Here is a 24,496-nt window from a genome sequence, read left to right as displayed (position 1 = left end):
TCTGGGTTAAATCATCACCATTTTTTAGCTCACCCTGCCACCCCAGTTCAGACATGGCGATATGTTTTGCCATTGTGTAACATTCCATCCATCATCTTGTGAATTTTGCTGTTCACCCTATATGGGAAGGATATGCCCAGACGTGGTTCCCATGCTCACTTATCCACTGGACTCAAGCTATCCCGGCTGAAGATGGCTGATAGCCAGAAACCGGTATTAGGATGCTTGATTCCGGTCCAGGGAAGACATGGCTTGGCTGTTCGGGCTGGACTGTTCCCATGAGGCACAGGGTCAAGACTGATTTGCATATGTCCATGTCTGAACCTGGGGTGGCTCGGTGAGCAAAATAACAATGGATTAAACCCAGATCTGTGACTGGGGGTAAATGTTTTGCCATTGTGCAACATTCCGTCCATCATCTTGTGTGTTTTGCTGTTCACCCTACGTGGGAAGGGTATGCCCAGACGTGGGTCCCGTGCTCACTAAGCCACTGGAGGCAAGCTATCCTGGATGAATTATTTATTTTTTATTTATTTATAGCATTTATAGAGCGCTCTGCAACCCTACGGGCATCCTGGCGCTGGGTACATATAGCTGAAAAACCTGTGTAACAGAGGAGGACAGTGGTCTAGGTTCTGAACGATTAGATTTTTGGGAAGAGCCATGTTTTAACCTTTTTTCGAAAGGCCATCAGTTTGTTTGTTTTTCTGATGTCAGTTGGAAGGTTGTTCCACAAATGAGCTACAGCTATACTGAAAGCTCTGCCACCACAGGTGGCTTTCTTGATCCTGGGTATGCTGATAAGGTTTAAAGATGTGGAGCGAAGAGACCAGGTAGGCTCATACCAGTTAAATTTATTTTGGAGTGGTCGGGGGCCTAGCCCATGAACTGCCCTGAAGACAATACATAGGGATTTGAAACAAATCCTCTGGTGTATAGGCAGCCAGTGGAGGTCGGCCAAGGCGAGAGTGGTAGAAGATCTTCGTTCTCGAGAGAGTGCCAGTTTAGCTGCAGCCACCTGGATGCTTTGAAGTAAGGAAATAAGATAGGCAGGGGATTCCAGTAGAAGAGCGTTACAGTAATCCAGGCGGCTGGGGGTGGTGCTCCTGACTATGTTGGCTCTGGCCTGTGAAGGCAGGAGAGGTAGCAGCTTTTGCAATCCTCGCATTAAAGCAAGGCAGCTGCTGACCTGCTTGTTGACATTGGTCTCTAGGCTCAGACTGTTGTTAAAAGTAACTCTGAGATTCCTTACTGATTTCACTGGGGCAGGCGCATCTCCTAACAGCTGAGGCCAGAAGTCTGTAGGTAAAATTTTGGGGATTTTTCCTACCATACAGTGCAATATTTCAGTCTTGTCACTTTTAAATTGTAATGAATTCTGGTTTAACCAGAGTGACATTTCCAGCATGCAGGTGTGGAAGGTCTCAAGTGAGTTTGCATGAGCTCCATCAAGAGAGATCATCAGCTGTGTGTCGTCTGCGTAATTAGTCACGCTAAAGCCGTGACTTTTGATGATGTTCATCAGGGGTTGCATATATATGTTGAAGAGTATAGGGCTGATAGCGGACCCTGAGGGACCCCATGTGGAACTTTAATAAACTCTGATTGATACGGAGGGATACCTACTGCCTGCCATCTATCCGTCAGGTAGGAGCGGAACCAGTCAAGCGCGATTCCTCCCACTCCAATGTTCTTCAATCTTTTTATCAGGATTTCGTGGCTCACCGTATCGAATGCGGCGGACAGGTCTGGCAAAATTAGGATTGCTGATTCTCCCCTGTCCGCCCTTATTCGTAACTCATCCAGAACTGTCAGCAAAGCTGATTCAGTTCCATGAGCTGGTCTGAAACCAAATTGCTCCTCTTCCAGGATGTTGTTGGTTTCTAGGAAGAGGGCTAGGGATCTGCTGACCCATCGCTCTATGATCTTTATCGGGTATGGTAGGAGCAATATAGGTCGGTAGTTCTTTTGGCAGTTTGGGTCCAGATTTGGTTTCTTTAGTAATGGGGTGATAACTGCCAATTTCCATTCTTTAGGTACGGAGCCTGTGTGGAGAGATTGGTTGTATAACTGATGCAGCACTGGAAAGATTTCATCTCCGAAATCCTTAACTATTCTTTGAGGTAGAGGGTCTAGAGGGGATCCTGATGACGTGTTAAGGGCTATTCTTAAAAATTCTTGTTCTGTAGGAACCTCAAAATGTTCCAAGATGGCGTTTGGAGGAGGGCCTTTAACATTTTCCGCCTTCTTATCTCTATTTTCTTGATTGCTGTTGTCCTGTATTGTGGGAGTAGAATTACCTTTCATTCCCTCGACAATTTTACTGATTTTTTCCTGAAAGAATAGTGCTAAGCCGTCACATAATTCTTGTGAGGGCTTGATTTGACTGTCAGCGCAAGCAGGATGAGATAGCTCTCTGATAATCCTGAAGGTGTCGCAAGATTTATTAGAGCTTTTGAGAATTAAGTCTGCGAAGTGGCTTGCTTTGGCTCTAATAATTTCCTTCTTATAATGTGTGATTGTAAGCCTCCACAACACTTTCTCCTGTTCCGAGTAGTTTTTCCTCCAGAGCTTCTCCGCCTTTTTGCAGGCGTTTTTCAATTCTTTCAGTTTGTCCGTATACCAGGGCGCGGAGGGTTTTCCTCTTTTCCTGATTGTTTTCAGAGGTATAGTATCATCAAGTTTCTTAGTTATCTCTTTACATAATGAGAGGTAATTTGTAGTGACATCGTTCTCCGATTTGAACGAGGTCCCAACATGACGAAAGACGGCTGATAGTCAGAAACCAGTCCTAGGATCCTTGATTCCGGTCCAGGGAAGACATGGCTTGGCAGTTCGGGCTGGACTGTTCCCATGAGACACACTGTCAAGACTGGTTTGCATATGGCCAAGTCTGAACCTGGGGTGGCTTGGTGAGCAAAATAAAGATGGATTAAACCCAGATCTGTGACTGGTGGTTAATGTTTTGCCATTGTGCAACATTCCGTCCATCATCTTGTGTGTTTTGCTGTTCACCCTATGTGGGAAGGGTATGCCCAGACGTGGGTCCCGTGCTCAATAAGCCACTGGAGTCAAGCTAACCTGGCTGAAGACGGCTGATAGCCAGAAACCGGTCCTAGGTTGCTTGATTCTGGTCCAGGGAAGACATGGCTTGGCAGTTCGGGCTGGACTGTTCCCATGAGGCACAGCATCAAGACTGATTTGCATTTGGCCATGTCTGAACCTGGGGTAGCTTGGTGAGCAAAATAACGATGGAGTAAACCTAGATCTGTGACTGCGGATGAATGTTTTGCCATTGTGCAACATTCCGTCTATCATCTTGTGTGTTTTGCTGTTCAACCTATGTGGGAAGGCTATGCCCAGATGTGGGTCCCGTGCTCACTAAGCCACTGGAGTCAAGCTATCCTGACTGAAGATGGCTGATAGCCAGAAACCGGTCCTAGGATGCTTGATTCCAGTCCAGGGAAGACATGGCTTGGCAGTTCGGGTTGGACTGTTCCCATGAGGCACAGGCTCAAGATTGATTTGCATATGGCCATGTCTGAACCTGAGGTGGCTTGGTGAGCAAAATAATGATGGATTAAACCCAGATCTGTGACTGGGGATGAATATTTTGCCGTTGTGCAACATTTCAACTATCATCTTGTATGTTTTGCTGTTCACCCTAGGTGGGAAGGGTATGCCAAGACGTGGGTCCCGTGCTCACTAAGCCACTGGAGTCAAGCTATCCTGGCTGGAGATGGCTGATAGCCAGAAACCGGTCCTAGGATGCTTGATTCCGGTCCAGGAAAGACATGGCATGGCAGATTGGAATGGACTGCTCCCATGAGGCACAGGGTCAAGACTGATTTGCATATGGTCATGTCTGAACCTGGGGTGGCTTGGTGTGCAAAATAACGATGGAGTAAACCTAGATCTGTGACTGCGGATGAATGTTTTGCCATTGTGCAACATTCCGTCTATCATCTTGTGTGTTTTGCTGTTCAACCTATGTGGGAAGGCTATGCCCAGATATGGGTCCCCTGCTCACTAAGCCACTGGAGTCAAGCTATCCTGACTGAAGATGGCTGATAGCCAGAAACCGGTCCTAGGATGCTTGATTCCAGTCCAGGGAAGACATGGCTTGGCAGTTCGGGTTGGACTGTTCCCATGAGGCACAGGCTCAAGATTGATTTGCATATGGCCATGTCTGAACCTGAGGTGGCTTGGTGAGCAAAATAATGATGGATTAAACCCAGATCTGTGACTGGGGGTGAATGTTTTGCCATTGTGCAACATTCCGTCCATCTTCTTGTGTGTTTTGCAGTTCAACCTATGTGCCAAGACGTGGGTGTGGGTGTTTTGCAGTTCAACCTATATGCCAAGACGTGGGTCCTGTGCTCACTAAGCCACTGGAGTCAAGCTATCCTGGCTGAAGATGGCTGATAGCCAGAAACCGGTCCTAGGATGCTTGATTCCGGTCCAGGGAAGACATGGCTTGGCAGTTCGAGCTGGACTGTTCCCATGAGGCACAGGGTCAAGACTGATTTCCATATGGCCATGTCTGAAACTGGGGTGACTTGGTGAGGAAAATAACGATGGATTAAACCCAGACCTGTGACTGGGGATGAATGTTTTGCCATTGTGCAGCATTCTGTCCATCATCTTGTATGTTTTGCTGTTCACCCTATGTGGGAAGGTTATGCCCAGACGTGAGTCCATTCCTCACTAAGCCACTGGATTCAAGCTATCCTGGCTGAAGACGGCTGATAGCCAGAAACCAGTCCTAGGATGCTTGATTCCGGTCCAGTGAAGACATGGCTTGACAGTTCGGGCTCAACTGTACCCATGAGGCACAGGGTCAAGACTGATTTGCATTTGGCCATGTCTGAACCTGGGGTGGCTTGGTGAGCAAAATAACGATGGATTAAACCCAGATCTGTGACTGGGGTGAATGTTTTGCCATTGTGCAACATTTCGTCCCCCATTTTGTGTGATTTGTTGTTAAAGCTATGTGGGAAGGGTATGCCCAGACGTGGGTCCTATGCTCACTAAACCACTGGAGTCAAGCTATCCTGGCTGAAGATGGCTGTTAGCCAGAAACCGGTCCTAGGATGCTTGATTCCGGTCCAGGAAAGATATGGCTTTTGTCAGTTCGGGCTGGACTGTTCCCATGAGGCACAGGGTCAAGACTGATTTGCATATGGGCATGTCTAAACCTGGGGTGTCTTGGTGAGCAAAATAACGATGGATTAAACCCAGATCTGTGACTGGGGTTGAATGTTTTGCCATTATGCAACATTCCGTCCATCATCTTGTGTGTTTTGCTGTTCACCCTATGTGGTAAGGGTATGCCCACACGTAAGACCCGAGCTCACTAAGCCACTGGAGTCAAGCTATCCTGGCTGAAGATGGCTGACAGCCAGAAACTGGTCCTACGATGCTTGATTCTGGTCCAGGGAAGACATGGCTTAGCAGTTCCGGCTGGACTGTTCCCATGAGGCACAGGGTAAAGACTGATTTGCATATGGCCATGTCTGAACCTGGGGTGGCTTGGTGAGCAAACTAACGATGGATTAAACCCAGATCTGTGACTGGGGGTGAATGTTTTGCCATTGTGCAACATTCCGTCCATCATCTTGTGTGTTTTGCTGTTCACCCTATGTGGGAAGGGTATGCCCAGACGTGGGTCCCGTGCTCACTAAGCCACTGGAGTCAAGCTATCCCGGCTGAAGATGGCTGATAGCCAAAAACCGGTCCTAGGATGCTTGATCCGGTACAGGGAAGACATGGCTTGGTAGTTCATGCTGGACTGTTCCCATGAGGCACAGGGTCAAGACTGATTTGCATATGACCATGTCTGAACCTGGGGTGGCTTGGTGAGCAAAATAACGATGGATTATACCCAGATCTGTGACTGGGGGTGAATGTTTTGCCATTGTGCAACATTCCATCCATCATCTTGTGTGTTTTCCTGATGGGACTTAGACACCCACGAATGGCTTCTAGTTTGTCTGCCATGAGGTCGAACCCCACCTGCAGCTGATCAGCCATCTGCTCCTGGCACCCTAACACACGGCGTTGTAATGCCATGTGTTGGTCGTGGGGGTCCTAGGAGACGGCCGTGGTGGTGGGTGCTTCCTGCTGTGTGGTCTGTGCAGGGGTGGGGTCTCCTCGATGCAGCTGGGCTGCCCTGTTCCTGGAGGTGGGGTGCTGAGCTGTCCATGAGCGTTTGGAGGGCATCGGTTTCGATGTTGGTGAGGTCCTCTTCATCATCAGTGCTGTGTTGCTGGGTCTACTCTGCAGGAGTGTTGATTCTTCCCCTGCAATGTGAAGGGGAGATGCAGATTGACATTGTGTTCACATTTATGTTCACAGATTGTACAAGTTTACTAACAGACTGCATGACAATGTACATTTTAACTGTTTGTGAGGAGATGCCTATTTAATGCGGGACAATTGACGTTTCTATGCCATCACGGATGTGAGGTTGTACTTGTACATTGTCATCTCAGTTTCTTGCTATACACTATAGCCAGGATTTCTGGGACCTGTTGTGCCTCCTTCGCAGAACCGGTGAAGGAGGCACAACAGGTCCCACGCCGGTGCTGGCCAGAAATCCTGGCCACCCCTTGCCACTTCAATAACCTTGGAGCTAAAGCAACCCAAAACTAGCGTGATCCGCCTCTAACGTCCCACAGCCTTATTTTTAACCGCTGACTGTAATCAGGCGTCGTAGCACAGCCGGGACACGCTAGGTGTCACTGGGTGGGCCCGATGATGAAGCATGCCACCAACTAGGTTGGTGGGTGAGGGCTTTCAAAAGACACCCAACAGGTGCCACCACCGATTGACAAAAAATAATACTGAGTCACCATGACTGTTATAATATTAATGTCATGCTAACCCCATTCCTAGCTAGTCTCTTTTTGATTTACTGACAACCATAAATGTGGAACATGCCATGCATGTGCCAATGCCATTGTCAACAATCAAATCTGCATTAATGGCTATCATGTACAATTGAAAAAGATGACAAATTGCAGAACGTCCAGTTGCATTTATGCCATCCAATGTCCCTGCCCTCTCACCTATGTTGGTGAAACCGCCAGAGAGGTGCGGGTAAGAATAGGGGAACACAAGTCCAATATCAGACGTTCCAAGGATACAGCACCACTTGTAAGCCATTGGATGGAGAGCAACCACTCAGAGGAAGATCTTCGTTGGATCATTCTTGAGAAAATCCACCCCAAAAGGGACAGGACAGTAACGACGTATGCAAAAGCCGCAAAGTGTTTTGGATCTTTGTACTTAATTCCAAAGACAAAGGACTGAACAAATCCCTTCCTTGGGAAAAAGCTATTCTTTAATTATCTCTGCCTTGTCTGCATGCCTAGTCCTGATTATAACCTCCTTTTTGCATCTCATTGTCTATTCTGAGCTGCTTTTCTGTAGATAAAAGCTGGTCCGTACATACGAGACGTGCTTCGATTGTGCTCCGCCCGAACTCGAGGTGATGCAGGATTAATAACTGCTACTCCTGTCCATACCTGTTCAAGTTGGATATCTTGATACTACTATTCCATACATACCGGATTTTTCTGCTTCTTTTGTATTTACTTGAATACCGATGAGGAACAACCCGTCGCCAGGCTGAATTATCAAGTACAGCTTCCCACTTAATAGCGAATAGAATCGATAAGTCATTTTTGACGAACAGTTACCTACGGGATGCAGTCATTTCCTGTTAAACAGATAACAATCTCTTTACAGACCATAACTTAATAAACAGTCCTGAGGATGGTTTCAGCAAACTAACGTCAGAGAAACCGAAACGTCGACTTTACACCTTATCCCTTTCTTTTGTTTGGTTCAATGTGATTTGGGATAGGTGTCTTTTTAGGTTCTGTTGTGTCACTTTGTAATTTACTTATTTGTGTACCTACAGCCCTAATTTTATTTACTTATTGATCTGTATATGTAGCTGATTTCTTTGATTGAGCTATTTGATAAAGTTATATTTTTCGTATACACCTTGTGTCCTTGTTTTCATGTTTATATGTTATATGTTGATGCATTGCTCGTACTGAATTATAAAATTATTGATAGATTCATTTTAAGGATAAGTAACTGATCCTTTGTGGAAATAATTTCAATTAAACAAAATATAGTTTGAACAAATTCCCTTGAAGGCAAATTTACCCTTTCAACTTCATTACCCAAGCCCTCAAGGGTATTCCGGGTCGCTCACTCCTCCTAAAACTTTCTGTAGATAAGTCTGCCTATTCTGGAATACCTTGCCTTTTGTTTTTCTCTCTTTAGTTATTTTTTAGTCTCCTCTGACGCCTTGATTGTAAAGGACCTTCTTTTTTCTGCTGATGCAGAATTCTTGTTACTATGATTTAACTATCAAGCTTATATGACATACAGTTTCTCGTATTTCACCATATATATACCCCACTATGGGACGAGATTTTTAAATTATTCCTTTTTAGGTCTCACCTACGCAGCGCATATGCACTACAAAGGCAAAAAGGCCTGTTTCGATCGCTTTGCCTTTTCAGCCAAAACGTGCACGTGTTCCATTGCCTTCAATGGCAACGCATGCAAGTGTGGCGATTGACTTGCGGGAGTGTGCGGCGCCATATGGTAGCAATTATCGGTCCTGACGCTGCTCGCTCTCGCAAGTGAAACACTTTCAATCGCCCCCTCCTCTCGCCCCTTCCCCTGCTGCCTCCTTTTAGCCCGAAGATCGCACGTGTTTTCTGTAAGAAATGCATATCAGTTGTGCTTAAGGTGAAGTAATTACTTGTACAAAACACTCTAAACGGAGAAACTCCATGTCTTTGACCTCTTCTTCCCTGCCTTCGAGAACCTCTCATCACAAAAATGAAGTCGGTTGTCACTAGGCCAACGACTTTCCACGCAGGTGAATCACGCCTCTGCCCCAGCTTGACACCAGTAAGCCTGTCACGGGTTCTGATGACGGCAGACGTGATAAAAGTAAGTTGCAGAAGGTTCACGTGATATTAGTAGAAGCAGTAACGTGAGCGGTACAGACTTCCCGCTGCACGGGTGGCGGCCGCGGAAGGCTGCTGGCCCACTGCAGTGTTCCATCAGGGTTAGCACTTGAGGCTGTGGGAAGCCGGCTCAATCTCCTGTGGTAACACAGCCAAGCCAACCTGCATGCAGAGAACCTGCATTGATTGCACTCATCAGGAACTGAGGCTGTGGCTGATGACAGGCAGGCGAGAGGGTCACTCAGAGAGGCAAGACGTGCCGAGATTCGGCCGGAGGACTCTGAGCACTGCCCTGGGGTAGAGAAACCAAAGGGGTTCTATGTAAAATTTCCACTAGACAAACTTTGATCAATCCCCAGCAGGTCCATTAGTCACCAGAGTTTTCTTGACAGTTTTATTGGTGCTTGAAACATGCTGGAGGCAAGCAAACTGTCAGGTGCCATTGGAATGTGGCAGACACATCGAAGGGTGTGTCAAAACGTCAGTGCTCAAACCTGCTGTCATCTTTATCAATGAAACATTGTTCCAAATACGGATTTTGGACTGGGGGATAGGGTTGTTTGAATGACACGACCCTGCGCGCATTACCGGTTCCCCGTGAGCCCATATCATGTAGTAGTATTATAAACACTGCTGGTGGTAACTGTCACGCACTGTGACCCGTGAGGATTATAAACTTACTGGTGCCCCTATGATCAGATCTGAGACTCAGACAGAGTACATGCGCTGGCAGCAGAGGTGCGCAATGCAACAGGCGTTCACACTGCACAAGGGTCTGCAGACACTAACACTGCTGTAATGCATACCACACAATTGCTGATGGCTCCAACACTGCAGAAGGGCACACATCACAAATGCTGTCTATCACAGGCGTAAGAGTGCATGCAGTCCTCTGTGTAGGAGTACACTTGCACAGGGGTTATGAACTGCCCGGGGAGCTCCAGAATAAGTTCAGTCTTGGTGCACACTGCATTGGAAGGTTGCCGCTCTGCCAGGTGGAGTGCAAGAGGCTGCAGGCCCCGATTGCATAATGCACGCTTTACATATGTGTGCAGGCTCTGGTACCAGGCCTGGGAAGGGTTAAGGAAGTGGACACTGTGATTGCAGTCTCTGACTGTAAGGGGTTCACTCTGCACAGAGACTGCAGCCTCCGACTGTAAGGGAGTGCACGCTGTGGTTGCAGTCTCCGACTGCAGGGGGTGCAAAAAGCACCGAGGCTGCAGTGTTAAACTGTATGGGGACTCATATGGCACCCGAGGCTCGACCTCTGCCACTGCGGTGCCAAGGGGAATCTTCAAACCCTCGCCGCGCTCTCACTGACGTAAAGAAAACTGAGGGGGCCTCCCTGAACGGTAGATAGAGGGGGCCCCCCTCCGGGCTCAATCAGGAGCTCCCCGGCCTGAGTGCAGTGCCGAGGGGGCCCCCTGGATCTTTGGGCCCCCCTGCACTGCGGGGCCTGCAGGGGCCTGTGATACGCCCCTGAGTGCTCTGCAGATTACACTGCGGCCATGTGCATTTATACAAATTCGGCTTGCTGTGAACGGCACATGCATAGCCCTATTAGTTCAACATCTTTCATGTAGACATCATGGCGGCTGGTGTGCTGCTCGTCTAGGAGGTAAATATTGGCCTAACCCCACCCACCCTGCTGCGTGTCATGTGAGTGATCCCTCCTCCCAAGGAAACCGACATTAGGTTATTGCAGGCCATCCTCAAATGGGATTGTCGGGCCTTACCTGCTTCTTGGCACCACGATTCCCAATATATGCAGCAGGTCTCAAGTGTGTAAAGGGGCCCCTCCCTCATTTCATCACACTCTTCCCTCTCTTTGACACTTTTGAGGATTCTCGGTCACTGAAAAATGACAATTTTTTGTACAGAAAGTGCGGCATGGGCTTGATCTTTAATAGAATATTGGCCAGGGTTATTTTCTTCCTTAGACTCTGTACAATAACTAGCATTCGCATAGCCAATGGGTCTCGCCTTTGGGATCTTATACGTGTTTTAGCCATGTAACAGTTAATGTTGTTGCAGTGAGGATATTGGCTGCATAACTAAATACTTATAAGGTCCCAAAAGCGAGACCTATTTGGCCATGCCAATGCTTGTTACCTTTCAAGTCCGGCCCATCAGTACTGACCAGACGCTATCCCTTTATTATTATCCAAGGGCTATGTCTCACTGACACACCCCCACTGGCTACGTGTTTCTTCATGGGCTATTTAAACGCCCATCGCTGATTGGCTCCTGCCCATGGACTTTTTCCGGCCACTTTACCAGAGGGAAGCGCTTGGATTCCACCAACGAACAGCCGCTTTATCGTTCAGGTATTTCTCTCTGACCGCTCAGCCTCTGCTTCTATTAATCCACCGTCTGACTTCTGACTTCTGCTTTCTGTGTGTTTTTGCCGTTCGTGCCCGAGTGCAACTATTTATATGTTTCCCTTCCTCTGTTTACTCCCTTCCTGCCTTGCTATTATCACGTCTTTATCCGCTACATTATTGGACCATGCCTTTGCCTGCTAAATATCGCTAGCAGTCTTGCGTCATTGAGCTAAGAGACTGCCCTTCCCTACTAGGTATTTACCCTCGGACTTTGTAAATTCCTTCTAGCTACGATACTATTGGGGATAGCGTTAAAACTTATGTGCGTTTGCTGGTCTTCTTGTAATTTTATTGCAGTGTCCCGTTAATTAACAGTTTCCAGTTCAGCAGCAGTGTTTCCAGTCACGCCCATCAGTCTCTGCACGTTTCTTTTTCATTACCATCACCAGGTGAGTGCTCTGTCCTTGCTTGATCACCATGTTGTTCCCTGAGTGTCACGTGGCCTCGGAACATTACTTCTTGGACATTTTGCTGACTATCTCTCTATCCCAGAACCGCCTCAAGTGTTCTTATTTGATAAACCGATGCGGTTGACCTAACCTCCCCTACCGTTTCGAATTTCTTACGCCTTCTGCGCATTAGATTAGATATTATTTATATATATATATATATATATATTTATTTTTTTTTCCTGGTTGTGCCGTTCGATAATTTATTTTTTTATTGAAGCTAACGCTACAGCCTTCATGTCAATTAATGTGATATTTATTGCCTTCTTATTTATGTGAAATAGTGTTGGCTACCGGTGCCCAGACGGAGGAGAATCCCGTCTACATTTGCTTCTGCTGTCATCTTTTGCGAGCGACATTTTTCTACGAAGTACTTGTTTTTTCCTAGGACAGGTAAAAGATTTAACTAGCTAGTCTTTCATATTATTGTACTATAGAGCCACTCTTAAGAACTTATCGTGCTCTGCCTATTTGTCCGGGCATGCTCTACTCAAATAGATTCACACGTGTTTTGAGCAAAAGCTTGTTTCTTTATTGTGTTCTCAGTACACCCTTTAACATAAAGCTGCCTTTGCGGTTTCTTTTATTTATTTATATATTTATTTTTCTTCGTATTCTGGTTCAGCAGCTATTTCTCCACTTCCAGAGGCGCGCAACTAGAGCCAAATTTCGGGGGACTAAGAAAAAATTTCGTGGGGGGCTAAACCTTTAATCAGTAGGCAGAGTGGAGCTGCAGGGCCTCCAACAAGGTGTGATTAATATTCAAAGACCTTTGAAACGTACGGGTGTGGCTGTGTGTGTGCCCAGGATCTGTCTCATCCCGGGCTGCCACACACGACGGGGGGGGGGGGGGAGCTGAAGCCCAGTGAGTCCAATGGGTGTTGCCCGCCTGTCCACTTCTGGGGTATCTCTTCGGAGGTTGGTGCAATACTTATTTCTTTTTAGGTCTCGCCTACGCAGCGCTCATGCGCTGCTTAGGAGAGACCTGTAGTCTTCGCCACAGCTTTGGGCGCAAAAATGTGTATGCATTGCAACGCGTGCACATCTTGGCGATTTTTCCTTTCGGGAGCGCGCAGTGCCATATGTTGGTGCCATATGGTTGCAGGCTCCCGAAAGAAATGCGCCCATGCCCCATCCCCCCTGCTGCCACTTTAACTGCCTCGCGGCTTCACTGCTGTGCAGTCAATGATTGTTGGTCCTTTCCAGCACAAATTCTTAGTGACCTGGTATGTAATTAGAAAAACGTTTTAATTGTATGTATAGTACAGAAAGTGTATTGAAATTACCGCTACCCTCACTGGGAAGGCGCTGTAGTTTTTCCAATTAGTATGTTAAATCTCGAAATATATTCATTTTAGTCCTCATATTGACTTAATTTTTAATTGTGTTTTCGAGTTAAATTTGGGGTTGCGTTGTGCTTGTGGGAGGAGTGGCTTCCGTTTCGGTCCAAGCCCACATGGCTCTGCCAACTCTCCTTTTATATGACTGAGCCTGAGGACTTTGTACTAAGTCTGTGCTTTTCCTGAGCGGATTTGATTCAAAGGTGCGTTAAATACGTATGTTTTTGAAGGGCCACGATTTACTAACCAGTCTGGCGTTTACACAGCTACCCATTTCTAGTGGGCAAAGTAATTAATATTAAGCAGTATTATTTTTCACAATTTTCTTTTGTCCTTTATCCAAAAACGAGCTGCTGCCTCTTTATTTGATGAAATGCTGGGTTTCTAACGTCACTAGAAGTTGCAGAGTAATTTACTCTTTAGCCTACATGTTAAGTCTTCGTAAGCTACATTTGGTTTGTCATAGTCTGATTCCACGCAACCGAATTCTTTTCAACTGTTTAGTCATGCGTTTGCTTTAAATCTACATACGACGAAGTAAACCGTATTGGCTGTTCCGAATAGGGCGTTGCAAACCAAACCATGGTCTGATTAACTCATTAACATTTTAAATGTCCTGGCTTAAATTTAATACTAGTTGTCACGTTTACCTGTGCTTTTAATCAAGGCCCTGATCGAAGCCATGCTAGCATGAAATTGTGTGGCTGGTGTGGTCAAACAGGTGCCAAAAGCAAATGTTTCTTTTGACGGTCGCTAGTTTCCATTTGCTGTGTAATGGACTGGCAACATTGCAGGGAAACACAAACTTACTAATAACTGTATGTAAACGGAAGAAGCAACAGTGACCCACCAGGGTTGTGCATATGACCAGTATGTTGCATGTAGTATACGTGTTCTAGCACTGACCTCTGACCAATCGGTTTGCTTGTTAGGTCAGGTAAGGTATTTATATGAATGTCTTTACCAGCTGCTTAATTGACAGTACTGTTAACTTTACTTATAGACTCGCATTTCTAGAGGCATATATGCATCATGGCCTGGAGATGAACTGGACCCAAAGTAATAGGTAAGTCCTTAGCCAGGGCGGCTTTGTCGCATATTCAGGCTTTGAACTGTGCCCCAGGGTTGGGAACTGATCACATTGGTATTGTGGTCACCTGTGTGTAGATCCAACTTTATTATGGAATGTGTAAATACAATGTATTGTGGAATGGTTTAATCCCACACACTATTTGATGTGGGTGTGATAGAGAATGTTAGGAGGTCTCGGATGTACACTAGGTGTCAGGTGCATCTTTAAGTAATGCTTTAGGGATACACTGACTCCTCTGCCCCTTTAAACCGAGCCCTGTTCTCCAACTGCAATTGAAACTCCGACTAGCTGCTTCAAATTGACCCCCCCCCCCCCCCTGTCCCTAATGCTCTATTAGATGTGTGCCTATACTCGGAATAGCGCTAGTACTACATGGTGTACTGGCCATTCAGTTCCTGGCTCGCCCAGGTGCAGAGTGGAACAATTCATTCCTTCCTTTATGTACTATGACCTGATATGCACTATGCCTGCCTACTGCCCCTGGACCATCAAATCTTATTGAATAATGCACCAATAAGCTGATTTGGGATAACTTTGTGGCTTTCATCCAAGTCATGTAGACTTGCTGTGGTTTATGTGGATAGAATTTAGCCTAGAGACTCCTTTACTTGACTGTTACTGAGAAGCAGCATTTCAGGAAAGCACTTAACTTGTGGCGTGGGATTAGATCGCATTCACGGTGGCTATGGCTAGTTTTATGATGTACAATTTTTTTGTTTGTAGGAAGATGCCTGAAGGCAATACCAAAAGGAGCTGGATGTCTTCTATTCAGATACCTTTGGTAAGACTCGAGTTTTGTAATGCATAGAAAGTTTATCATGTTCTGATTAACTTTTTCACTTTGAGTGCAGACATATTGCCGTAGACCATGGTTCCTTGCGGCGCCAGCGTTTTTTACTATACTTCTAGATTAGTTTATTTGCCATATAGATAAGCAGAAATAAAGCGCCATGTGGTGGCACGCAGTGGAAGGCCATTTGTAAAAGGCCTTTGTTGCTTATCGCTACTTTTGGGTGTTAAACGGAAACAGAGGTTCAAAAGTTGCCGCATACCTTGCCTTTTCTTGTCACATAATTTTCTCAACCGTGCCGCATGATTTGGCTCCCCTGTCAATTCCACCGGCAATGCATATAGCTTTAAATGGTATCTTGCTCCAACTCTAGTAAGGCGAAGTAGGTAGGTTTGTGCGGATCTGCAGGATAACCGAGGAATTTAGGTCTGCAGTAGCTGAAGGACTTCCAACTTAAGGCTAAAGTAAGGTGGATGGTCTTTGGAAGCTCGTATCTGTATTTGAAGCAGTCACTACTACAACTGCAGGGAATTCTAACTGCGTAACAGGCACAATTGCTACCTCCGGGCTTTATATCGAGTCAATGCATAAACCTTCCTATTGCCGCCTACGGTTTACCTTGTCTGGGACAGTTATACCGCTACACACCATACTGTTAACCTTATATAGTCAAATGTTTGGATGATTGATTGCATATGGCGTGCATAGATTGATTACAAATTATGTTAACCACTGTTCTCTCACAGGTATTGAACACCGCGTGGTGCCTCGTGGCTGATAAATTAAGGTGATGCCTTTGTTAATGTCCTCGGCGCGTCAAAAGCCAGCTTACAGCATACTACACGTTCTCTAGGTGCTTCTACAACTAGGTTACTAGCTTGACCCTGTTTAAGGCTGTATACTGCATTTTATCTTGTCATGGGGTTTGTTGTCTTATGATGACGAGTTCATGCACCACACAGAATGTTCTGTTGATTATGAAACTCTGAAGACACAACACTTCCATTAATCGTTTAGTGAGTACGTTTTATCTAGCCTTCTTTGTCTTGCTTTATGCTGCTAGTGGCCTGTAATGGGTTAATTGAGCAATGGTGACGCGGACCATAAGCGCACTGACTAGTCAATGTGCCTCCGGTTTCAACGGTTCTCATTCTATTTTTCTTTTCCAGGTGAACCATGTAGTCTGTGCTGGGCCTGCTAGTCCAGGTAAGGCATGCTGCTTGATGACTATTTACTTTTAAGATGATGGTAATGATGATACAACTAAACACAGCTGGAATTACCGGCAGATTGTTTGTGGTGAGACTGTTTTTCTGAACACTGTTGATCACGTTAAATGGAGGCGTTATGTACAGATTATCTGCCCATACTGAAAGTACTTTGTTGTTTGCAGCCCCACTGGTGACGCAGCGATTCTGAAGACTGCGTTGCATCAACTGGTAAGTGTTAATGTGCAGCTGGATAATATTGTTGTAGGCCAGTGACTTTTAACCATGAGGAGTTAAGCGGTTATCATCTGCGGACCCCATATAATCATTACTGGAACAAATCAATTAAAACAAATTACATGAAATGAAGCTTTTCTAAATGCAGAGATCTATTCAGATTGGTTTGTGGAAGCATGGAAAGTGATCAAAACAGAAGTTACGATCCTAATTTTTAGCCTCGGATTTGAAATCCCTGCAGTCTTTCAGAACGTCTTTGAATTTTCATTTTGCTGCTTTCTATGAAGTCACCGACCGCCCTGAGTAAGCTTTGCGGGCCATCCGTTTAGACCCTCTTATAGAACATTGAATGTTTAAATGTATATGAAGCCATGGAACTGTGCTTGCATTAAATGAAGATGAATGAAGATGAGGTTCAAATCTTGGACTGGTTAAGATCTCGCCTTCCAGTGGTGCGCTACTGCGCTGCACGAAGCATGGATACGCTGTGCAGTCTGCACCAACTCCGTCAATAGCCAAAGGTCACTTGGACTATATCCGATCTGCTGAAAATCTATTTGTGTACCCCAGTACCATCCCAGTAATGCGCTATCTGATTAAATTCCTGAATTGGTCGCGGGTCATCTTGACACAAGACTGCCTTGAAAATCACACATAATGAAGGTGTCTGTCTCACCGGACTACCACTTTTTAAGCATGCGCAATGAACAACTGATTAGCACGCAGTGATTTGTCCACTTCTGTCATATCTCACTTCACTTCAAGGCCAGTTACAGGACGTCTAAAACGAGCAATTTCCTTGGTATAAAACTAGCTTTTCTGAAACCCCATTTTCTGTGCAATGAAACTTGTCTAAACTTAACTTTAGATGAAATGCCAGGTCTGCAAGTAAAGTTGCCCCTGGCATCCTTTGCAGCCGTAGTTCCTACGGACATCATTGGTCATGTGGCGGCTAAATGTCAATGTCTACTTTTTTTGTTCATGGGTTACATTTGAATTCTACTTTTACTACAAAACTAAACCAGGCTTTTACTTCACCTTTAACCTTAGTGGCTTTTTGAGATGTTTCCATGTCTGAAATAGCTGGAATTACCGGCTGATTGCCAGTGATTATGTTTTTCTGAGTACATCGTAAATCTATAAATTGTAGGTTGTGTAGGTCCGAAATGTTACTTGCTAACCCTTGTTTTGCCTTTACAGGGCTCGAATTTTGGATATTTTGGTGAGTTGGCATTTTTCAATTATCTGGTCTCCATTTGTACTGTGCAGAATGATGACTTGGAAAAGCCGTCCGATGCGACAACTGACGAGTTTTCTGTTTCTGACTTCATGGCTAATCTACCATAGCCTGCTTCTGTTTGGCCAGAGTCTAATTCCCTTCCCCTGCCTTTCTACAGCAAGGAGTACCCTGGGTGATCAACGTGCCCTCCCTGGGTCACACGAGCTTCGCTTGCAATGGTAAGGAGATCCACTGCCTATATAGATAACTGTCTTAACTCATGCATAAACATGATGAATCCTAAGGATATAGGAAAAGCCGACAGATGCGATAACTGACGATTATTTTCACTTCTGACTTGATGCGGTTATTGGGCTAGCTAGAATTTGTGGCTATTTTGGTTTCTTCAAGTTTTGTTTGTTGTTTTAGGACCATTCTTGGTGGTGAAGCCTAAATCTGCGAACACTAGCATGCCTGCCAGACTACAGCACTCCATGTAAGGCGCAGCAATGTCAAGTTATTGATGCAGATTCCCTTTAAGTAGGAAACTGCTCGCCCCTAGGATTGTTTTTAGTTCCGAAACTACATTTGTGGGGAGCATTATATGCTGACATTGTGCCTTTTTAGGTTCTATTCAGTAGTTTCAGGGAGCAGCATATTATAAAGTTGCGCCAGATCTTCATCTCATATTAGTGGCCTTGCGTTTTAGGGAAGAGTGGCGCAAATCCTGTCCCAGAGGCCTGTTAAGGTGGGGCTCACACTTTTAATTCTAATCTGAGGTGGTGAGGTTATGCAATGCGAGTCTGGTCTGTGATGATACCATTTCAATTTGCTGACTCACTGGATGAGGCTTGCGGATATGGGACTGAGACCAGCCTGTTTGATATGACTTTGTGCTCGTCATGTTTTTATTCCACCTAATGTATTTTTCCTCCCTTTCAGGTCTACTGGACGTGGCAATACTGAAATATGTTTCGGATTGCTAGTGCTGAATGCTAATTTGGAATCTCGCTGGTGTGGTCCTGTGCAGCTGTGCCGTTTTCTGGGAGGGAAATGAAGCAGACTTTTATAGCTATGACACCGGAATGGGGGCCGATCTAATTTGTATTGGTCAGCCCTTCATCTTGTCGTTAAGTTTAAATGTGTTGTACATTGATATGCGCTTTACTTGGACTTTATCATTTATGCACCACACTTGTCTACACTAAATAAAATGCACTGTGACAAATCACCAACTTCTCTAGTGGCTCTGTGGGCATACATGCTTAATTACACCTTGCTGCATGGTATGCGGGAAGACAAGTGATTTACGAAGATGCCTCCACTGAGGATAGCTTTCTGATAACAGTAGGCCACCCACTTTACCCCTGTACTCAATCACCCCCCTAAGTTCAGCTTTATGGAACTCTAACTCAGTTTTGTGAGTGGCAATTGACAATCGTTTATTTACTCTTGCATGCTGGGAGGGGCACGAATTGGGAGGTGCCACAATGAGTGGTTGGGTATACAACTGTTACAACGAAGTTTTTACAACGCACTACCATTACAACGCAGGCATTACCACACATACCATTACAACGCATTGCGCTGGGGGGCGCTCTAGGATAGGGAATAAGTATAATTTTATATCCAACACCTTCCCTAGTGTCCACGGGGACTGGAGTTGGAATATAAAATTATACTTACCACTATCCAGCACCTCTAAGCGCTATGCGTTGTAACGGTATTCGTTGTAAATACCGCGTTGTAATGGTATGCGTGGTAAAAGTATGCGTTGTAACGTCATACATCCGAGTGGTTGGTAGTGGATGCAGGAAATAAGCTCAGGCCAACTGGTTTATACCCTTATTGTCCCATTGGAGCCAGTGTACATCTGAGCAGCATTCGGAGTGGCATCCCAGCTGTGTATTTTGAGACACCCAGGAAGAAAATAACTATTGAACCTCTGTGGCTCTGGTATTGCTAATCTTGAATTGCCACTTCTAGAAAGTGGTTGTTTAGAAAGTGGTCGTTTCTCGCCTCTTAAGCTCTCGTGTATATTACAGTCTGTCTCCAATACAATTTCTGGGATCCCAGCTCTGAACATCAAGTGCAGGACACTATACTGCATCTATCTGTATAATGATGAGCCCTCCTGGGCAAAGTGTGTGTGTGTGGGGGGGGTTGACTCCTACACCTGAATAGGTAGTGTCCAGGCTTAGTAACACCCCTTCAGATAGGCAGACCGAGCTGGGCTGAAAAGAGGCTTGTATACCAAAGGCTTTGCAGTCCTACACTTAAAGGACACATTTGGTTAAAAGTGACGACACCCCCTCCTAGTTCGCTTTGGGGTTCTAATGAGCCTGCCAAGACTAGGCTGCCACAGTAGGGACTACCACTTTGCTGACTGCTGTTTGCTCGCTACCTCTGATCTGGGCAGTGAGGACTTTGCTGGTTACGTGCAACAGAAGTAACTCCAAGGGCTTGTTGGCTTTTCCCTGTTTAGGAAAATTCAGGGCCTTCAAAGATTTAATCCACACAAGCCAAGCTACTGCTGTTCGGCTCTACTAATCTGCTCTCAGCCAGTCCTGGGCTTTCAGTGTTGGTAGCTGATCAGCACTGTGCCGATCAAGAGCCAGTGCCTGCCTGTTAAGAGCAGACATGTTTGTCAACACTTGATGATCCATTTAAAATAACTTAAAGCATGGTTTCCTGCTGACCAGGGGCAGAGTATGTTCCTAATCTATGGTGTGGATTACTGTCTTTTCTCATCAGAACTGTAAAGAGCCTACTGAAGGCGCAAGGTCTCTTGGATTGTACAATCCTAAATTGAGATGCTTTAATTGGATTCTTGGTTATTTTGAAGGGTAAAATACTAATTTCATACTTATTGTGGTGTTTTCACTCCTACTCGCTATAGGGGTAGGCAGCTGGCTGTCTGTATACACTCTACTGACCAATTACTTTTAATACTGCTCATCTCCCACAAGCCCCCAAAACTGCCACCAAGTTTTACACTATTGAGGTGGGATCCAACAAGTCACACAATGGTATAATACAAATTATAAACTAGACTGGAGGAGGTAAGTAGTGTACACTTGTATTAATGATTAGGGCATTGGCACATGGATTACAAATCTGATATTTACAATTACAAATATATCAAGATCTCTGCTTGCTTTTTCCCAGCAAGTCTCCAAGGTATGAATGGAAAATTGGTATGGGAAATGTATATTTGTAAGGCAGTGACACTAGTCTTTCCACCGTGAGGTGGAATGCAGGTATTCATTTTACCAAAATAAGTGTCCGTATTAAATGCAAGATATCTATAAGCATATAATGAACTGGCATCTTTATATCCATGAAAGAGGAAAAGCAACTGCAAAGCTAGCCATAAGTGAAGCAAAGCAGTAAAGTAGTTTGGCACCAAGAAAAGTTCAATTTACTGTCTGAATTGCTTGATTCTTTGGCACTTTCTAGACTAAGTGAGAATCCAATAGAGGCATTTAAAGTTGAAGCAACCTCTTCCTTGAAGCTGTAACCAGTTGTCACCTAGAAACTTAATTGCCATGTTCGATTAAAGCAGGTATGTATTTGTTGGAGCATAGAGCAGGCTTGAAACCAGAACTTGAATTTGCCTAGAGTTCCTGTAATTGTGGAAGACATGGGAATAACTACCGACAAAGTTGCAGGAAGCTAGTTCTGTGCACACTATACCATACTTTTGAATGGTATATACGGAGTCCAGTGGATCCCCAGAGGCTAAAGTAGATCACACTAATGCTCCTGTGTAGTGTTGCTGAGCAGCTAGACTTAGAGGGCAGAGTTGCGTGTTTGTTGTACACACAGGCAATAAAATGATTCCACACACACTCCATGACTAAATCTGAGACCATGGTATGCAAAATTATTACTTTTAGTATATTTTATAGAACCAAGGATACTTTGTTGCAGTAAAATAAGTTTTGCAAGATCGCTGATTTTCAAGGGTTCTGAAGGATTACTCATTAAAGATTGAATACTTTTATACAGAGCAAATAAAGCCTAAAGCAGGGGATTTGTATGTTCACCCCCCACAAAGTGATCATTGACATATGATTATAAAATGGTGAATTTTGCAGCAGCACTCCCATACAATTATTTAGCTAACAAGTTAAAGACAGGGCTACTGTAATTATGTTGCAGGGGAGTACCAAATTATGTGGTAAAGCTGACTAAATTATGCAGTGAGAAGAGGTAAATTATGAGTAATAGCTCATCCTGTTATAGTTTTGTTCCTTCATTTTAACTCAGTTTATACTGTGAACAAAGGTTAGATCTCATTAGTATTGAACACTGGTCTACAGCAATAAGCAACAGAAATGACCAGTCAACCTTTGCAAGGTGCCTTCCACCGTGCTGCATGGCTAACCGCTTATATGGTCCCAAAGGCGAGACCTATTGTCTATGCCAATGTTTGTTCTGTGTCTTGTTTCTAGTGCCATTTAAACACTGAATTATATCCTTGAGAAACTCGGTACTGTTGACCTTATTGTTTATTTTTTTAATATAGACTTAAAGCCTATGATGTAATGTATACAGCTAGTTCTTTAAACTGCTATCAATACATAGCCTGTTTTTATTTCTGACCGGTCCTGTTACACCATTGGTTCTCGTGAACCTCTACTTGCTCCCTGAACAAGGTGGTACCTCAATGAGGGGAAGGTCACCGAAACGTGTGTCGGCGCTCTGAATGAGGCCCCTCAAATTTTCTGTATATTATGAATACCATTACTGTGTATAAATTGTGGAATATACTGATCTATTAGGCAGCGATCAGATGTAGTTTGGGGCCCTAATGCATAATCAGCTTGTTTGGGTATAAATGTGACATGCGTATTTGTGGTGCTGTATGGTTTGAGTTTGCAATGTGGACTGTATCTGAGTGCTGAGTTAGTTTATGTAATGGGATCGATTTGGGCAGATTAAGATTATTTTTGTAATTCGTTTGCCATTTTTAATGTACTGCTTTTTGATTCACTGGTAGCATAACTTTCTAAACTTTTTGGTTTTTCTAAAAAATATGGAAACACTAACAATAAAATGGAACAAAAAATGATAGTAATTTTCGTGATATTTTAATTTTCTTGCTATTGGTCCAGTCAGTGTCACACTTCGAACATATGATGCATTGCACATATTGAAATCAAATAGATGGTAGATATTCTTCCTTAGTGATAGTTTCCTGCTATGCCAAATGCGAATGGTCCTTTTCTGCACACAAGTGGCAGCAGTTGTGATCTATGTTCTGTTGTGAAAGTGTTGTAGTTTGTACCACGTTATCATTGTTAATGTTGAAGTGCTGGAATTGTGTGTGCTGCATTGTGGATGAGTTGCCCCTTCAGCTCTGGTTTTGTGGGCCCTTATCCCGTTCAGGCAGTGTGCCTTTCACTTCTGTGCTTATACAGTGCAGAGATGTTGCAGACTTGGGTAAATTGGACTCTTAGTCGGGGTTGTGACTCTTGGACATGGTTTGTCCGCAGATGTGCTATACTTAATTGTGCATGTGTCTATACTTAATTGTGCATGTGTCTATACTTGTGCATGTGTCCCATTGTGCCCATCTCCCCCATCCCCCTAGTCCCTGGTCGTTGTTCACCCTGTTGCTGTTGTAGTGTAGTTCCTAGTTTCCCACTAGGCCCTGCGCATTGGAATAACATAAACAGTAGTATCGACGTGGAACTGCAGATATTCCAGGCCTCCACTGACTATGCTAAACTTAATTGGGTTGTGTTACCAACTAGCTCAGAGGTCACTGGAAACTTTCTTCTCTGCATAGGAAGTGATCAGCTTCCTTGGCACAGACCAGAAGGGATTCAGTTTTCCAACAACCGTGCAACATGACAACTTTGCTCCTCAGATCAAGAGTCAATCTCTAGGGTCGTGTGAAACAATAGACATAGATTTCACTCAGTCAGTCTAGTGCAGTTTACTTTCACGAGATGTAGAGAACAGAGAGACGGGCGTGTATCAAAGGTTAACATTTATTGAACAGTCTTTCTTCTCGTACAAGAGAAATGTATTGCCACAATTGCAATAATTGTTATTATAAAAAGTACGTACAGTAAGATAAGTATTGCGAAATAGAACTGTGAAAGCATTGATATGGTTTCATAGCCATACAATGGTTTAAAAGTAATTAAACATATATACAGTCATATATACATTAGGCTAACATACTCAACTGGTGCTTCTAACTAAGCCTACCCCAGTGTGCCTGACCTAAGCCTAACACGTGAAAAGGGGAGTAAGTAAGTAGCTTAAGTTAAGTTGGTTTTGCCAAGGTTTGTTTCAAGAATTCTCGTCTAAGGGTTTAGTCAACACCATACCTCTGAATAGAATGATGGAGGATTGGTATCTCCTTCAGGGGTCTCTCTCGATATCCCAGTCACCGGCGAGGGTAAACCGGAAGCGCCGGGACTGGATTTCTCTGCACGAGAAAGGCAGCGGCTCTCTTCAGCGCGTCGAGGAAGGAGGGGGGACAGCGTCCGCGGGCAGCTGGAATCTGCTGGATGTCTTCGCAGAGGACGGCTGTTCAGCTCCTTAAGCGTACTGCACCATAGTTCGCGCTGTAGCGGCGATAATGGTAATCAGCAGCTTCACCACCACAGGATAGCAGGCTGCAGCGACAGAGTGCTAGATTTACCAACACGGGGTCTTGCAGGCAGCCAGCATCAGCTCACAGCTCTCATTGCTTAAGGCAACGTTGGTAATATTTATACCTGACAGGTGCCGGGTTTGACGCAAGTTTGCTGGACA

The 24,496-nt window shown here is 44.8% G+C and overlaps 1 long non-coding RNA gene and 6 other non-coding genes across 22 annotated transcripts in view; all 7 read left to right on the top strand.

Moving 5' to 3' along the window:
• Nucleotides 1-11,248: 11,248 nt before the first annotated feature.
• Nucleotides 11,249-24,496, top strand: part of LOC147711569 (uncharacterized) — a 91,441-nt gene continuing 78,193 nt past the window's right edge. For 2 of the 16 annotated variants that reach the window (XR_015295944.1, XR_015295934.1), the window contains exons 1-11: nucleotides 11,258-11,326; nucleotides 11,681-11,772; nucleotides 12,117-12,225; nucleotides 14,176-14,238; nucleotides 14,989-15,046; nucleotides 15,802-15,842; nucleotides 16,225-16,261; nucleotides 16,449-16,494; nucleotides 17,701-17,722; nucleotides 17,898-17,958; nucleotides 18,149-18,215. This is a non-coding gene — a long non-coding RNA (uncharacterized LOC147711569). Of the gene's footprint in view, nucleotides 11,327-11,349; nucleotides 11,578-11,598; nucleotides 11,773-12,116; nucleotides 12,226-14,175; nucleotides 14,239-14,988; nucleotides 15,047-15,801; nucleotides 15,843-16,224; nucleotides 16,262-16,448; nucleotides 16,495-17,700; nucleotides 17,723-17,769; nucleotides 17,959-18,148; nucleotides 18,216-18,661; nucleotides 18,951-24,496 lie in introns of those variants that run through there. The other 14 variants (XR_015295939.1, XR_015295937.1, XR_015295941.1 and 11 more) reach the window with 14 other exon arrangements.
• Nucleotides 13,836-13,978, top strand: LOC147711584 (small nucleolar RNA SNORA16B/SNORA16A family). Its single transcript, XR_015296341.1, has one exon. It is a non-coding gene; the product is annotated as a small nucleolar RNA SNORA16B/SNORA16A family (small nucleolar RNA).
• On the top strand, nucleotides 16,305-16,374 carry LOC147711583 (small nucleolar RNA SNORD65). Its single transcript, XR_015296191.1, has one exon. It is a non-coding gene; the product is annotated as a small nucleolar RNA SNORD65 (small nucleolar RNA).
• Nucleotides 17,558-17,626, top strand: LOC147711582 (small nucleolar RNA SNORD65). Its single transcript, XR_015296192.1, has one exon. It is a non-coding gene; the product is annotated as a small nucleolar RNA SNORD65 (small nucleolar RNA).
• LOC147711581 (small nucleolar RNA SNORD49) lies at nucleotides 17,758-17,827 on the top strand. Its single transcript, XR_015296156.1, has one exon. It is a non-coding gene; the product is annotated as a small nucleolar RNA SNORD49 (small nucleolar RNA).
• LOC147711580 (small nucleolar RNA SNORD49) lies at nucleotides 18,006-18,078 on the top strand. The gene has a single exon (XR_015296154.1). It is a non-coding gene; the product is annotated as a small nucleolar RNA SNORD49 (small nucleolar RNA).
• LOC147711579 (small nucleolar RNA SNORD99) lies at nucleotides 18,522-18,596 on the top strand. The gene has a single exon (XR_015296291.1). It is a non-coding gene; the product is annotated as a small nucleolar RNA SNORD99 (small nucleolar RNA).

Source organism: Lissotriton vulgaris, chromosome 5 (genome assembly GCF_964263255.1).
Source record: "Lissotriton vulgaris chromosome 5, aLisVul1.2, whole genome shotgun sequence".
Classification (NCBI taxonomy): Eukaryota; Metazoa; Chordata; class Amphibia; order Caudata; family Salamandridae; genus Lissotriton; species Lissotriton vulgaris.
This window is presented reverse-complemented; position numbering and strand designations above follow the sequence as displayed.